The 10,873-nt window shown below is 46.4% G+C and overlaps 1 protein-coding gene across 1 annotated transcript in view; it reads right to left on the bottom strand.

The window, feature by feature from the left end:
* The window catches only part of SLC45A3 (solute carrier family 45 member 3), a 55,644-nt gene extending 45,440 nt beyond the window's left edge, over positions 1–10,204 (bottom strand). The window contains exon 1 of the mRNA XM_066625425.1: positions 10,153–10,204. The gene's annotated coding sequence lies outside the window, so the exon portion shown is untranslated. The remainder of the gene's footprint in view (positions 1–10,152) is intronic.
* Between the last annotated feature and the right edge of the window lie 669 nt (positions 10,205–10,873).

Here is a 10,873-nt window from a genome sequence, read left to right on the forward strand (position 1 = left end):
CTGCAGTCCTTGGCCCTCCATTAGAGAGAGGGAATTTCAAAACTTAGGCACTAAAAACCCAGCTAACAAGACGGAATACTCCTAGTGCCAACACATAGTGCAACCTGCCAATGCCACCGGGTACCAATATGCTAGCATCTTTGTGGGCGAGCCAGGAACATTAAATCAAGACTTGAAAGCTGTTTTCAGGGGAACAGCAAAGAAGATTGAGGGCCAAGAAGGGTGGCTGCAAGAAAAGGAAATTTCCAATCCACCGGAATACAGGTACACTGGTCTCTGCCAGTTTGATATAACTCCATGGCATATGCAGAATTAGGGCTCTAGGACTTGGCTGCATCCAGTCCTTAGTCTGCAAACACAGAGAGCAACTACATTTTTAAGAGATCAGATTATCCGCATCACAGAAGTCAGGGCTGCCACTGAGCTGAATTCACTTGGGCATTTACAACCAACTCAAAGACCCAGGTTGTTCCCCCCCCCCCAAAAAAAGGGTTAAAATCCAAGATGCACAAATCTGATAATATGTATTCTCCTGCTAACAGCAGCACTGATATGGAAGACCTTGCTATAGAATGGCAGGATGAGACAAGCCATACTCAGGTTCCCATGAGTGAGCCCTACATATTGTGACAAACTTCAAATGTAGGCACCTAAAGCAGCAATCCTATACATGCTTATTGGAGAGTAAGCCCCAATGAACTCAGCTGGACTTCCGAGTAGACATGCTTAAGATAGCATTGTAAAAGAATGGCCAGTATTTTAAGATTCTGTTTTTAAAAGTTGTTATATCACATTCCTGGTTTTGCTACAACCCTCTGTACAATATGTAGGGACTTCAGGACAGTTTCCTAAGCCACTGACCACACACAACACAATTCATCAGTGCTCTTCATTCAAAAGGCTTCAGTGAAACCAGCATGATTAACCCCTTGGTTTGTTAAACTCAGACCCAGAGTAGGGTATTTGGAATACACACAGTGTTAAATAGTGAGTCCATGTGAATAAGGAAGGCATAGAGATAACAGCTCAACACATTTATTTCATCATTAGAACAGAACATGGCAATGAAAACACAAGTCAAACACCCCTGGCTTTATACCCCTTAGCTCCACCCAGATACTCCATGACTGGCGCTGTTGAAACACTAAACTTGAGTGCTAATCAGACAGTAGGGTTTTGATTCACCACCAGATTGGCCAGCCATAGGACTGGGCCAATCGGTTATGCAGGATTTCAATCCTGCATAACTTGCATACATAACACACAGCTTGAACCAAAATGATTTCCAGAGCAGGAAAGGTCAATGTCATTTCATGGACGAAACTTCGGCTCAATGCTTTATCTTGTCTTGACTCTTATGACCAGAACGCAGCCAATGCATGGGCATTAAGAGATGTTTTCATCAACTGCTTGCAGCCCTGGCACTTGCTTCCTGTAGAACATATTCCAGTACAAAGTTTGCTGCCCCAACCAAAACAAAAAGTGCTATTTAAGCTGTGTTCCTTCTATTTAGCTTCTTATTTTCCCAGGGTCTGTCTTCTCTCATATTCAGACTAGCAAAATCTTAAAATAAATATTTTCAAACACCAACTGACTTGTATTTGGATATGAAAAAAGCACAAAGGTGCCACAAGTTCAAGGGATCTCCTAGAAACTAGCAGGGCATGCAAATTTCTGAAAGCCAGGAATTGCGCTCACAACCAAGATGCTAAGATTTCACAGCCTTGTCACTCTGGAGTCTCTCAACACAATGCTGGAAATGCTAGACATCTGATTGGAGCCTGGTATAATGAAAGTGTGTGTCACTGGGCTATGATCCCTACACAGCATCTTGCATGATTGGCCCATGATCTCACAGTGCCTGATACAGCACAAAATGCTGCATCCTCTTACCTGGCAGCTTTGCAGCTGCCACCTCCACTGCCCCTCCTCCTGTTCCCTGGATCCAGAGGTAGGGCCAACCTAGCTATAAGGCCAACCGAAGCTGTCGTCTCAGGCAGCAGATTGGTGGGAGTGCCCATTTCTGTCCACCTATTTGCCTTGCCTGATCTTTCCACTTGCTTGACTGGTCTTGCCTGATCTTTCTACTTCCTTGAGAGAGGAATAGAACAGATACAAGAACGGTGAGCGCAGGACACTACCATTTTATTCCACCTCTCCACTCCTTCACAGTTCCTCTCACGCTCATTTCCTCTCTTCCTTTTTCAAATTCAGGAAGGAAGAGGAAGAAGTGGACACCCACTGCCTGGAATGACCACCTCAGTCAGTCTCGTGGATGGGACAATCCTGGTGTCTCACAGCCACCCTGTCTACATGTTTTCCCTGCAAGCTGCATAATAATTCTCATTCTACTTTAGATCCCAGCAGCAGGGGAACAACTTTTCACTTCCTTTTTAATTATGCAGTCAACTCAAAGTCAGGGCTTTCCTTGACTGATCAGAGACACTCATTCTTTGCTTCCTTATTGAGCATACCCTGTTCTGGATCCATCTAGAAATCTAATCACAGCTGATTAGACCTTGACCAAAGTAGACCTTGACCCGGGGAAAAGAAGTAGAAAAACTATTGTCAATGAGGCAGTACAGCCAGGAAAAATAGAAACAGTGTACAAAGCTGTCCCTGAAAATACCATATAAAAAACCCCAAAGTGAGTCACAAGTCAAGGTGGTCTTGACAGGACACGTCATTTTAAATAATGAACATTTGTGGAACTTTTTAAAACTTACTTCAGTTTAAACACTTGTGGAGAAATGCCTTTTTGATCCAAGTAGTAACTTTGTGATTAGACTCCAGCCAGCAAAATTAATGCAATAGTAACAGCAAAAGCAGAGACATTCTAAACTCAGCCCCTGTTGATCACAGTGGTACCTAAGAAAGATACCATCAAGGAAGGAAATTAAGCCTCTCAACCCTTTGGTAATCTCTTCATCTTACAAATTAGAAATTTAGTTAGGAAACCTGAATTCTGGTATTTGCATAAGAGCAGGAGTCAAAAGCTACGCCACACAGAAGGCTGTATTGTTAACTGGAACATTAAGGTTGCAATCCTATCCACACTTCTGAGAGTAAGTTCCATTAACTATAATTGGACTTACTTTTGAGTAGACAGACATAGAATTGGGCTCCAACACAGCAGTGGGGGGGGGGGCAGGGAAGACAAACTTCAATATGTTTGCATATAAGAAATTTTGGTAATGACCACACCACCAAAGCAGAGACCAGCATCATCTCTGCTCCAAAGCCATTCCCCTACTGAAAAAAGATTCTCAGATGGCATTTGAGCCAGGAATGTTTTCAAAGATAGCTTCTTGCCAAAGTTTTAGATGTGCTGCAGGCACCACTCAGTTTCACAAATGAAAAATCAATTCAATCAAACTTTATGGATCAATCAATCTTTATCAATCAATCTTTATGGAGCCCTTGTACAAACACCTGCAATCTGGTATGCCAGATTAAGGACCTGAAAGTAGCAACGAGAAAACTTCAAATGCGATAAATGGCAACTGTTCACACAAGATAGCTGTACAAAATTCTATAGTTTGACTTTGGAAGCAAGATCTTTCTAGAATCTTGTCGAGATAGATGTTTGGCAGGAAACAAGACTGGGTAAATGGTAGGGGGACATGACTCACTACCCAAGTCACTGCTACAGGGGAAAATGGAGCCTATCAGATAGAGGGAGCAGTGAAGAGAGAAGGCATTAGATCCTGATCTTGAATCATTGGCAGCAATACTGCCCCTTCTTGTTTGTTAAATGCCAACAAGCATTTATTTAGTTTAGAATATTTATACTGCTGTTTATATAAAAATGTCAAAGCATGATAGCATGAAACTTGTTCTTAATTTTAAATGGAAACCAAGACTTTCAAGGTTCTGATGAAATCTTGTGCTAATCAGAGCATCATAATAGCTTTACAGATTCCTGGCCCTTGCTTGTACAATGTAGTTTATTACCCAGAATGCCTTCCAAGACTCTTTGCCATCTATCTTTGCCTTAATAAATGTATTTATGTCCCAAAGAGATAAGGCAGCTTAGCCCTTCTGCCTGTGTCATTGAATGAGAAGTACTTTTAAGACTGTAAAGTCAAAGCTACTGTTCTGCTTTCTAAAATATGTCTGCTTAAGAGCATAGAACTGCCACTCCAGAACTGTAGGAAGGACTGCTACTTTTGCAGACAAATTCTAAACAGCTGCAAACTTTGATCTCTAGTTTCATGGGCATATCATTTAGACAGCAGTTCTATGCACAGTTACCTAGGGATAAGCCTCATTGACTATAATGGGACTTACTTCTGAGTAGCCATGCATAGGATTGGGTTGAAAACCACTCTCTGTTGTTATCTATTACAATTTGGAGCAAGATGACCTATAACAGATTGGACAGCTTTCAAGGGCATTAAACCCATCTTCCATTAATTTGACTACAGATATACAGAAGCTCTATGTTAAGAGTTAGAAGACAAGTTAATGGGGCAACCATATAGGAAAGGCTCTGCCTTCGTGCCCCACTTGTGGGTTCCCCAGAGTAGGAAGCATGATGCTGGTTTAGATGGACTTCTTGCATGACCCAGCATAGCTTTTGATGTCTGATCAACGTGATTGGGTTACGTCAACTACTACGCTGTGTATGACTAGGAAGACTATGTTGGCAACCTTCAGTCTCGAAAGACTATGGTATCGCGCTCTGAAAGGTGGTTCTGGAACAGCGCCTAGTGTGGCTGAAAAGGCCAATTCGGGAGTGACAATCCCTTCCACACTGGGAGCAAGTGCAGTCTGTCCCTGGTCTGTCTCCCTGGCTATGGGCCTTCCTTCTTTGCCTCTTAGCCTCAGACTGTTGGCCAAGTGTCTCTTCAAACTGGGAGAGGCCATGCTGCACAGCCTGCCTCCAAGCGGGCCGCTCAGAGGCCAGGGTTTCCCACCTGTTGAGGTCCACTCCTACTAGGAAGAAGGCCATGATTAAACCAGAACCACTGTAGTAATATAATTTTTCAAGCACTCATTCTTTCTTGTGCTAGTGGCCAACCTACTTTCTGGATGCTAGATTGTTAGGGTACGGATAGCCATGCTAAAGAGCACATGCATCCAAAATGTATCAGTGCAACTCAAACCTAACATCTGTCAAGTTCTCTATAGGCATGACTCCTCCATGGAGGATCACAGCGAGGGGAACAAGACCATGTCAGTTAGTCATGCCCCCTGTGTCAAAACATTTCGTGGCCATGCTGCTTGAAGACAAGCACTGAATGTAGGGATATCTGCCAGGGAACATATTGTGGGGGTAGTGGTTGTATGGCTAGCTAGCATATTCCCATTTGTCCACCTCCTACTGTAAGCTGGCACAGTAGGTATGGCTAGTATAGAAAACTAGCATCTGAAAGGATCTTTAGTCCAACACTAACACTAACTAAGGTGGAGTGTATATCCACCTTGCCCTGTTTCAGTCTTCCTACATTTTCAAGTTCCACCTTTACAGGAAGCACTTCTAAGTACTACTGCCACCAGAGACAGCTGCTGCAAGCAGAAATGAGGGGCCAGCCCCACAGCTGTCCCAACAGCAATAAAGAGGTTTTTCCAGTTGCTGCTGCCTCTGGATTCCTCCTCTGTTTGGCATACCTCTTGTCCAGCCTGTACTTCTTTTGAGAGGCCAACCTGCCACACAGTCAAACATTCTAACTGGTGCACTGTTGCCTCACTTCTGCTGGGTCAGACCAGGGAGAGGAGTGTCATGTAGTCCCTGTGGCAGCAGGGCCAAGTACAACCCATAAAACTGTGAAGTACCACCAGTGGTACTTATTCTACAGTAGTACTTGTACCACTGGCTGAAAGCATGGTGCTAGAGTATCTTAACTAACGTGCTATTAAAGTCACTTTCTTTGGAGACACTTATCAGCCTCAAACATAGGTCTGGTTCAGACAATGTTTGCTGATAAACAAATGAGAACTGCATGCGGCAACTTCTCCCATTCTGCAATGCACAGCACTGTTACAGGGAGGGCAAACTGAACTGTCCCCAATCATACAGTTCTAGCGCGCAATCCTAATCCCTTATGTCCGTGCTCTCCAGGACAGACATAAGGGCAGTGCAGCTCTGAGGCAAAGGAACAAACATTTCCTTACTTTGAGGAGGACTCCATGAATGACACCCAACTGCAGGATGCAGCACACGTCCCATTGGCACCACTATGCCAGTGCTGGAAAGCACTGCCATAAGGGGTTAGGATTGCGCCCTTAAAGGAATGTTTTACACTGTGCAATTAGGGGCAGCTTGGACATTGCAACCCCACATGAATACGTAGGGATGCAACAGCTGGGAAGGAAAGGAAAAGCATTTACACAGTCCTCTTTATATGTCAACAGACATCCATATTCCACTCTCTTCTTCCGCCCAATAATTCTTTATCTCTACTTCATAGCAGTGTGTGATCTCTTTTTGATCACATTTTGCATGCATTCGTTCCTCGAACACATTACACATACTGTATACACAGCTCTGAATAGGAAACCTGTCATATAATCACAGAACTGAAATTAAAATCACTAGTCGTTCCAGAAGCACTCTATTGGGGGGGAGGGTAGAAAAGAGAATCACACATGGAAAAAGTACACCAATGCCATGTAGAACATCAAGTCACACCAAAGGGTGCTGATGTGGCACTCCAGAATTTCCATGTTAGCAATCTGTATACTGTGCTTGTTCCTTGGAGTATGTTAGTAACCAAGAAACAGTCATCGTCATTCAGCCTACTGAGATTAAGAATTTCTATCCATCATGCATAAGGAAAGAAGAATGCACACACAGAAGAGCTGGAAAGAAGGTAATTTAACCCATTTTTGCCTGTACAAGTGTACATATTTGGATCCCTGTTGCATATATGCAACGTTGGGCAGAAATGGCTTAAATGAGGCAGTCTAGATAGAACATCAGCCAGCAGGCTGCTGCACCAACATATCTGAAAGCACAGAGCCTACTCATTACTCAAATATCTGCACCTTCCATTATCAGTGCACTAAACTACTATGTGTTTGCATTAGTAGGTGCTCCATATCTCAGATAATCCCTTTGATAACAGTGGGGTTATATCCTCCCCTGCCATAAAGGCTTAGTGCTACTTAGACTCCATTACTGAGGCTTCAAAAAGCCAGAAATATAAGAAAATGGAAAGCAATAGCTTTTATTGGATTAGCTTTTTGGATTTTGCTGATATGGGCATTTGATATGGGCTGATATGGGCATTTAAAAGCTTTTAATTTACACAGGCCTCTTCAGCAATCAAAGTGAAACTCACAAGCTTGCACATTCATTCAGTCTGTGGTAATCTGGTACAAAACTGACTTGATACAACATCCACATGCCGAAAATGCACTAAGAATGCAACTTGTGGCAGGGGTGGGGGTTCAAGACTACTTCTTTCCAAACACGGATTGTCTGGGGTGACCTGCATTTGACATGATCAAGTCCCATAGAGATTTTGCAGGCAAAATCTCAGCCAACGTATGTAAACCACCTTGAGTTTATTGAGAAAAGTGATATATAAATACTGTAATAAAATAAAGCTTTTTAAAAAAATGAAATGACAAAATTTGGTCAAGCAACACAACCCTAAAGAAATAAGTCAGATACAACCTCCTAACACCAAAAAGAAAGAAAGCTGTCTCATGGCCTAGGCGGAGTTTGAAAAGATAGGTTTTGAATGTCTTAACAGCAGGATGAGTTGAGCAATCTGTGTTGCATGCTGATTGTGCATATTATGAAATCCTCAGTGGAGTTTCATTTCCAACAGGAAAACTTTTATAAGTGTGCCTCTATTAGGGACAGGCAAGGGACAGGCAACTGGTCAAACATGCCCAGTTTCCTAAACATGCAGCGAAGTTTTGCTGTGTCCACATGCCAAAAATGCACTAAGAATGCAACTTGTGGCAGAGTGTGTGTGTGTGGGGGGGGGGGGTTCAAGACTACTTCTTTCCAAACACAGATTGTCTGAGGTGACCTGCATTTGACATGATCAAGTCCCATAGAGATTTTGCAGGCAAAATTTCAGCTTACCTATGTAAACCACCTTGAGTCTATTGAGAAAAGTGGTATATAAGTACTGTAATAAAATTAAGCTTTTTAAAAAAATGAAGTGACAAACTTTGGTCATGCAACACAACCCTAAAGAAATAAGTGATGCAATTTCACTTTAAAAATCACATAAGAGCCCCTCTGGATCAGGCCAAAGGCCCATCTAGTCCAGCTTCCTGTATCTCACAGTGACACAAGACAAAATCCCACCAGATGCCTTGGAGGCACACAAGACAACCAGAGACCTGCATCCTGGTGCCCTCCCTTGCATCTGGCATTCTGAGGTAGCCCTGCTGGATCAGGACAAAGGCCCATCTACGAGTTCAGCTTGCTGTATCTCAGTGGCCCACCAGATGCGTTGGGGGCACACAAGACAACCAGAGACCTGTATCCTGGTGTCCTTCATTGCATCTGGTCTTCTGAGGCAGCCTACTTCTAAAATCAGGAGGTTGCACATACCCACCATGCCTTGTAACCTGTGATTGACTTTCTCATTCCCTGGCCTCTTCCAGAAAGAGTAACAGCAGCAGCACGGAATTATACACCAGGGAGAAAAGAGTGCCAAAAGAGATAAAGGCTCTGTCTGCAGCAGTCTCTCCCTTGACAGACAGAAACGACTTCTAACCAAGCCTGCAGTTTGCATTCTATAGGACAGCCAGCAACAGGAATCAGAACCACATCAGAATAAACTTTCTCTGTTTGTCACCAGCTGACAAGCTTCAGCCACTGATCTCTGTTCTACACCATTCATTCCGAAGCCTGCCTTCTTGTTTAGCCGAGCAGACTCAGAGCCCAATCCTATGCCTGTCTACTCAGAAGTAAGTCCCCATCATAGTCAATAGGGCTTCCTCCCAGGAAAGGGTGGAGGCCTCAATCGAAGAGGAGCTGAAGGCTGGAGAGGTTCACTAGATGCTTTGCTCTCAAAGGGGGGGGGGGGAGCTACGATTTCCTCGGCCAGCAGATAGACTGGTGCCTATAGAGGAGCCGGCAGCCCAGGGGCAGCCATACACCCGCGACATCCCCACCCCTGGTGCTCCAGGTTCAGGCGGCCAGCAGCCAAGGGAGGAGGAGTCTCGTCCAGGTTGGCCACCAGGGAGGATCGCCACCAAAACAAACACCCGCGATCCAACGCGTGACTCATTCCTCCCCCTTTCCGGAGGCGAGAACGGAGACAGGAGAGATTTTCCAAGAGGGACCGAGGATGGTGAGGCAAGATCGGGTCTCTGCAGAGCAGCCGCCCGCAGGAGCGTCCTGCTCACAGACCGAGCCCAAAGGGCTGCATGCCCTCCCCTCCAGCCGACCCCACAGCAGCCAGCCACCCCGAGGAGCACTCGCCTCCAGCCGATCCCTTGCACGCAGCCCAGAGGTCCGCGTAGGACCGGCCAAGAGCAGGAATGGGGAGAGAATCCGCGCTTGTTTCGAGCGCCACCTCCCCTCCACCACCCTTTGCAAAGTACAGCCAGTGGCGTAGCTAGAGGGGGACAAAGCACCGAGGAGTCCCCTGCTTGGCTGCCCTGAAGGTCAACCGTCTCCACGCGTCATGAAGGCTGAACCCTCTGCACCAGCGGAGAGGCTGGTGGCGTTTTAGAGCCCAATCCTATGCACGTCTACTCAGAAGTAAGTCCCACTAAAGTCGACGGGGCTTACTCTCCAGTAAGTGTGGATAGGATGGCAGCCTTAATTTATCCCACCCGCGAAATACCTGCATATTTTCTAATAAATCCTCCGTGGTTGTCGTTCTTCTCTTTGGTGGCGTAGCCAGAGGGGGGCAGAGCACTAAGTTTTGCAGGGAGCCTCACCGCGTGCAAGGGGCTCCCTCGGAGCCATTCCAGGCGTGGGAGAGGCTTGTTCCCCCGGCCTGGAATAGCTCCGAAGAGGAGGGGTCCCTTGCACGCTGCTGCGGTGCGCCTCCCTGCAAAACTTAGTGCTTTGCTCCCCCTCTGGCTACGCCACTGAGCATCCCTAGGAAGCCTTTTCCCAGCCAAGGAGCTCCCCTTGCGCAGAAGACGCATCACTTCACACGGGAGGGAAGGCTTCCGGACCGGGCAGGAGTCGCAGAAAGCCCGGCGCACGTGCTGATCTGGTACTACCTGGAGCAGGGGCGCCACCACCTGCGCGTCTCTGCTCCTCCGCTCCGCTCCGCTCCGCTCCGGCCACCGCGCGCTGATTTGCGCCCAGTCAATTACCAGCCAGGAGCTGACTGTGCTGCCTTTTAAGTCTGCAGGTCCCAGGACGCATGCGTCGAAGGCAGGCTGGGCGGAGTGAAGGGGATCTGCTCCGGAGAAGGGTTAATCCCCACCCGCAGTGAGTAGGTGGGACCCCGGGCTGGAAGGGAGACCTGGTGCGATCCTCAGCTGGGACGCGCTGCGAGCCTCCTCGTTCCGCGCGTTTGATTGCCATGATGGGGGGGAGCGCCTTTCTGAAACGCCTTCAGGGTGGTGCAGGTTGGGGTACCCACCTTTCTCTCAGGACAGACATCCCACGTGGGTTAACGCTGGGTATCCCTCCATGAGTTCCAGGGGACATCCACTAAAACCGAGGGTAGGGAGAGTTAGGACAGGTAAATATTGCTTTCCCCGGGGTGTAATTAGCCTGCGGAACTCCTTGCCACAGGATGCTGTGATGGCATGTGGCCTGGATGCCTTTGAAAGGGGATCAGACAGATTTCTGACAGGAAAGTTCAGCAGGGGTGTGTATGTGCAGCCTCCTGGTTTTAAAAGTAGGCTACATCAGAATTCCAGGTGCAAGGGAGTGGCTACAGGATGCTGGTCTCTTGATGTCTTGTGTGTTCCCTGAGGCATCTGGTGGGCC

This window comes from Tiliqua scincoides, chromosome 4 (assembly GCF_035046505.1).
Source record: "Tiliqua scincoides isolate rTilSci1 chromosome 4, rTilSci1.hap2, whole genome shotgun sequence".
In the NCBI taxonomy this organism is placed as follows: domain Eukaryota; kingdom Metazoa; phylum Chordata; class Lepidosauria; order Squamata; family Scincidae; genus Tiliqua; species Tiliqua scincoides.